Source organism: Emys orbicularis, chromosome 4, assembly GCF_028017835.1.
Source record: "Emys orbicularis isolate rEmyOrb1 chromosome 4, rEmyOrb1.hap1, whole genome shotgun sequence".
NCBI lineage: Eukaryota > Metazoa > Chordata > Testudines > Emydidae > Emys > Emys orbicularis.
The window spans coordinates 122380433-122386876 of record NC_088686.1 but is presented as its reverse complement, the minus strand read 5'-3'; positions in this window follow the sequence as shown (position 1 = coordinate 122386876).

Here is a 6444-nt window from a genome sequence, read left to right as displayed (position 1 = left end):
GTGACTGTCCGGCACAATGCTAGTATGGGGGGAATTTCCCTCCCCACACCAGCTAAGGGGCTGTTGCTGCCCTGTATGCTGCTGCAGCAGTGTGCAGGGGCTGTAGAAGGAGGGAGAATTCTCCTCCATGTGTGTGTGATTTTCAGGAAAGGGATAGTGTCTCCCCATGTGTTTGTACAGCGGTTAGTAGAGCTGGTCTGGAAATTCCCACTGATATTTTTTTGATAGAAAATTTTGGTTTCTTCAGAAATGAAATTTTCCATGGGAAAATGTTGATTTTTGCAAAGCTCTTTCAACTTATTTTCAACTTTTTTTTTTTTTGGTTAGGAAACATTTCATATCAAGTCAGGCTGACATTAATCATTGTGTCTGTCTGAACTGCCGCAGTGCCCCGTGGGAATTGTAGTTTGGGTCCTCATCCCCCTCATTCTCACTTATCAGCTGCATTCCCCTTCCAGCATATGTCCCCCATGATGGGCCTGCACTGCAGAGCTCAGTCACAGGAAGAGACTGTGGTGCATCATGGGAAACAGTCAGGCCATGGTGCCCATGCCAGTGGGGCAGAGGGAGGCAGGAGGTATTCCAAGAGACACAGCAGCAGCTCCAGTGGGCGAGTTCCCTGCTTAACAAGTAGAAGTCAGCAGCAGAACTAGTTGAAATTAGGGCTGGTTGAAATTTTTTTTATCAAAGGATCATTTGACAGAAAATTGAGTTTAGAACAAAATGGAAATTTTCACATACAATATCTGCTTTCTTATCAAATTCTCAATCTTTCTTCAGGAAACAGAACACTGAAAACTCAAAAACTTTCAGCTGAAAACCAAAATATTTTTTTTTCAGGGTTTCTTCCCCCAATTTAACAGGTGAACATTTGGGGGATGAGGGGAGGGAGGGAGGAAAACATTTTCTAACCAGCTCTAGTTAAAATATTCTCTACCAATTTGTAGAATTTTGGTCAATATTTGACTAGTGAACCCTTTACAGAACAATTAAAATAACCTATTTATCTGGATTTCTAAACTATTCACCAAATAATATAAGGGCGCAATTGGGTTACCCTTCCGCCCACCCCTCCAATGAGTACTGCACACAGTAGCAATGTTATCTCCTTCCTAACACCAAACCAGTGAATTGTTGCTAAATCTATTAGGAAATTATGTATGGCTGTCTGTCCTATCCGATGATGATGTCACAGCATTGCACATGTTCTCATGTGGCTGTATAGCCAGACCCATGAGGAGCAAGACCGCAAACATGTCACACACAAACATGCAGGCTCCCATGGAAGACTTTGCATGATGCTTGGGCCTTTTTTTCAGTCAGTTTTTCTTGTCTGTCTTCCTCAAACTGTTTACAACTGTTATTGACAGTAGCTCTCCATTCATGTGTGTCCTTGGCTATGTCTTCAAAGTTATCAATATTTATGCCACAGATTCTGCTTAAGGATGTCTTTGAAACATTTCCTTTGACTCTTCCTCCTGAGCTTTCTGAGTTTCAGCTCACAATAGGGAACTTTCTTTGGAAGTCTATCATTGCCAGTTATGATAATACGACCTTTCCATCTAAGCTGAGCTTGGCTGATTATTGCCTCAGTGGTGGTTTTTGCTTTTTCAAGGATGTTAATGATTGAGACTTTGTCTTGCCATTGATCTTCTGAGTGGATGGAGAGAGCACATGTGGAATTTTTAAAGTTGATTAATGTGTCTGTGGTAAGCTGTCCATGTTTCACATCCATATGAAAGGGACGCTTTCTTGTCACTGCTGCATTATATATAAGGTTTAGATTCTGTTTTGGGTATTTTTAGTAAAAGTGAGGGAGAGGTCATAGGCAATAAACAAAAATTCACAGAAATTTTACTAAAAATACCCTGGGGGTGGGGAATAACAGTGGGAGTGCTGCAGGGGGAGTGATTGGGGGCTGCTGCTCTAGCAGATCCAGGGCCAACCACTGGCCAGCTTTTCTGGGGGCCCCAGGGCTAGCCAATGGCCAGCTGCTCCAGAGGACTGCGCACCAGCCTGCTGCTACAGGGGGCCTGGGACCGGTCACTGCTCCGGTGGCCCTGGGGACTGGCTGTGACAGCTGCTCCAGCCCTGCTGACCCAATCCCCCCACCACATCAGTCCTGAGTCTGCTGCTCCGGCAGGCCCCAGGGATGACAGCTGCTTCAGCTGTGCCACTGCAGAAATCACAGAGGTCTGGGAAAGTCACAGGATCCATGGCCTCTGTAACAGAATCATACCCTTAATTGTATATAATCAGTTCTGTTGACTGTTTGATGTGCTGGTTGAGTATCCAATGGCGAAGTCTTCGGAAGGCCTGGGTTGCCTTTTGCATTCTATCTGATGTTTCTTGTAGTTAAGTGCTGAAGGGTGGAATGTTGTTGCTGAGACGCTGTCAAGGCTGCTAAGCTGTTACAGGTGCTCAGTGCTTCTGTCCTTGGAGCTCCGATGTTATCAGCGCTAGCAGAGAGTGCAGCCTGCTAATTCAGCAGACCTCAATGTTACTCAGAGAGAAGGACCACAGGCATGGTTGAGTAACAAAGGCACTTGGCCAGGTTTACTGCCTTCAAGGCACAGTCCTAAAAACTTGCACAACTTGCACAAGTACATTAACACATGAGTGCCCTGTGGCAAGTAGCAGCTGGGACCACTGCGAGGGCTTTGAAAATTCAGAATGAGCTGCTGTGCCCTTAACCACACCCTGTTCTCTCCTTTTGTTCCATACTCCCCCCAGACCCTGATGTATGACTAATGTCCCCCTTCTTTTCAATATCACTCTGAGCTTCCAGAGGAGCAAAAAGGAAACACTTGTAGCTGCCCAGCCTGCCAGGTTTGGCTGCACAGGCTTTGGAAAATGTCATCTCTTAGTGCATCAGTTACCTTGTCTGTTAAATGGGATTATCTCATAGGTGTGCTGGGGACAAAATTCATTCATGTTTGTGGAGTTAGTCAAGAGCCTTAAATGGAACAGCGAATGGGATTCACAACTTACATACGTTACCTCCCCTTCTACCTTATTCCTGATATCTCAGACAAAACATCCCTATTCGTTATTCTGTCAATACATCTTATCTTATGCTAGGTGTATTTGTAATGGCCTTCTGGAATGTATTTATGTAAATATCTAGGGCCTAGCACTTCTTAGGAGCGCCTATGTTTTGCAATGCTAGCAGCAAATTTGCCAAGTTTATGTACCTGACAGTGATCTTGTAAGCATTGCTTTACTACATGGCCTGATGCTGGTTCACAGCCTCTGGCTCAGGCCTCAGATCTTGCACCAGGCTCTCTCTGACTCTTACAGTTGCCTCTGAGAACCTATCAAGGATAAACTGTAGGTCACATTTAACTCTGATTAAATAGAGCACATTCATCTGGAAAAAGAGCTACATGTATGAGTTTCTCAAGAACTTTTGTCTTTTCAGTATCCCTTTGGAGACTGAAGAGTTTTCCATTCAATCTGTACCTAGTGTAGATGCCCTTTTAAAGGTTGTCAGTTGCAAGTAAGAGACCAAAAAGGGCTGGTGCCAGCTTCCAGCCTTGTTTCACCCCATTAGATATGGGAAATGGTTTAGAGAAACCACCATCAGAGAGTACTTGACCAGTCATGTCTTCATGGAATTGACATGATACACTGCTCTACAGCCAAAATGCTTCTGAAATAAATGTAGTCAAACTTTACTAATTCTGGGTCACTGAGAATGAAAATGATGCTTAAAATTGTTGATTGGCTCTAGTTTTCAAGATATGCTATTGGGTCAGTATATACGACCCTTGACGTGGGAATGGCGGAGGACAAGTGAGTTATAAAGGGAAGGGATCTCAATTTAAACCAGAAATGACTAAAATACATCTTTGACTGGATCTATGAATAAATCTATGACTGGGTTTGGACAGTACTTGCTTTTTAGGCAAAACAATGAATGATGCAATCTGAAGCTGGTATTGAGTCTTACATGATATGAATTGCATCATGTTATTCCTAGAAGTCATGGATGATGCAATCATAACGAAGCTTACATCACTCTGCTGAACAAATTGCCCTATATCAGCTCTAGAAATCATACAGTGTCGTGCTCTCTTATTTGTCAGTGTTTGATTTTGCAAAGGGACACATTTCTGTTTAGCCAAAGTGAGCAGAGATGCCTCGTACTTGTGTGAACAGTGCAGATAACTTCTGCTATGTTTGTGGTGAAGTGACTTTTGCAGCACAAAAGCGCAGTATAACCACTATGGTTAAGAAAGCCTATCACCTTTATTTTGGCTGCGAAATTGGAGATCAGGACAAGAGGTGGGCCCCACACATATGCTGCAACACTTGTGCAACAAATCTTCGCCAGTGGTTGAACAGGAAAAGGAAATCTATGCCTTTTGCAATGCCAATGATTTGGAGAGAGACAACAGATCATACCAGCAATTGTTACTTCTGCATGGTGCCTCCAGTTGGGAAAGGTGTGTCAAAGAAGAAAAAGTGGACTGTGCATTATCCAAACATTCCATCAGCTATATGCCCAGTACCCCACGGAGAAGGACTGCCGGTTCCTGATGCACCAGAATCATTCTCACTTGAGTCAGACGAGGAAGAGGAAGAGGATGAAACTTCTGGTCCTGAACCATCAATGTCACAGGACCCACATTTTCTCCCATCCTCCTCCTCTGAACCACACCTCATAACACAAGGTGAACTGAATGACCTTGTCAGGGATTTGGAACTACCCAAGAGTAAGGCACAGCTGTTGGGCTCCAGACTACAGCAGTGGAATCTCCTGGCAGGTGATGTTAGGGTTTCCATGTTCCGTGACCGTCAAAAGGATCTTGTCCCATTCTTCTTCATGGAAGGTGATCTTGTAGCCTGCAACAACATCGATGGTGTGATGGCAGCCCTCAACATCGTTCACGATCCAGATGAGTGGAGACTGTTCATTGATTCATCGGAGACGAGTCTTAAAGCTGTTTTACTGCATAATGGCAATGTTTTGCCATCAATTCCAGTTGGTCATGCAGTCCATATGAAGGAAACCTATGACAACAAGAAACAACTTTTGAGGTGCATAAACTATGACCAACATCAGTGGCAGCTTTGTGGCGATTTGAAGATTGTTGCTCTCTTGCTTGGTCTGCAGACTGGATACACAAAGTACTGCTGTTTTCTCTGCGAATGGGATAGTCGTGCAAGAGATTCCCACTACATCAAGAAAGATTGGCCACTCCGACAGTCATTGGAGCCTGGGAGGAAAAGTGTTCAGCATCCACCACTTGTTGAATCAAGGAAGATTCTGTTACCACCCTTACACATCAAGCTGGGTCTGATGAAGAACTTTGTCAAGGCCATTGACAAAACACAAGCAGCTTTCAAGTACCTCCGTGGAAAATTTCCAAGGTTAAGTGAAGCTAAGATAAAGGAAGGTGTCTTTGTTGGGCCTCAGATTCGTGAACTTCTTTGAGATGATGCATTTGACCATGCACTGCACTGCGTGGCAAGGAAAAGACGGCATGGAAAGCCTTCCAGTTAGTGGCAATAAATTTTCTCGGAAACAACAAGGCAGACAACTACAGGTTGTTGGTGGAAAACCTCCTCAAGGCATACAAAAGCCTTGGTTGCAACATGTCACTAGATACATTTTTTGCACTCTCATCTAGATTTTTTTCCACCGAACTGCGGAGCAGTGAGCGACGAGCACGGCGAGCGATTTCACCAGGACATTGCAACACTGGAGAAACGCTATCAGGGCAAATGGAGCCCATCAATGCTTGCAGACTATTGCTGGACAGTGACAAGAGATGCTCCATTTAATAAATACGAGAGACAAGCCAAGAAGCGCCGAGTAGACAGTGAATAGGACTAAACTATGTACATAATAGTTTTTTGCCTTTTATTTCATAATACATTTTATTTATATAACCCTTTTGCTGATTTTTAAAGTGTTACATAAACAGGACAGGTGAAATATTATCATGTAAAGCAACCATAAACACATGAAAAGACCTAGGTTTACAATTTATGATTAAAACTCTACTATCTACACAATATACATAGACATAAAATGTAAAAACTTAAATATCTTAGAAACAGTAGCCAATCAGTTGTTTTAATTGTCATATTTGAATTCAGCACATCAAAATACATTATAAATAACACATTTTATCTCTGAAGCAGACGACTTCTCAAAAATTGTAGACCAGTGATATTAATGAATTTGGTGGGGCAGCCAAACTTTTCTAGAATTTTCCAGAGGCCATTTCTGATCACAGTTTTTAAAGATCAATGACAACAGCAGACAGTTCCATGTTTTGCTGAATGCATTTTTCTGTAATCTGTTTCACAAAAGTAAATCATGTCTGTGGTGCTCTGACCTGTTCTAAATTCACATTGGGTCTCTGGTAGAAACTTCTCTGATACTTTTCTGAAAACCCAGTTGAGCAAAATGGGACTAGGATTTTGCCAGAT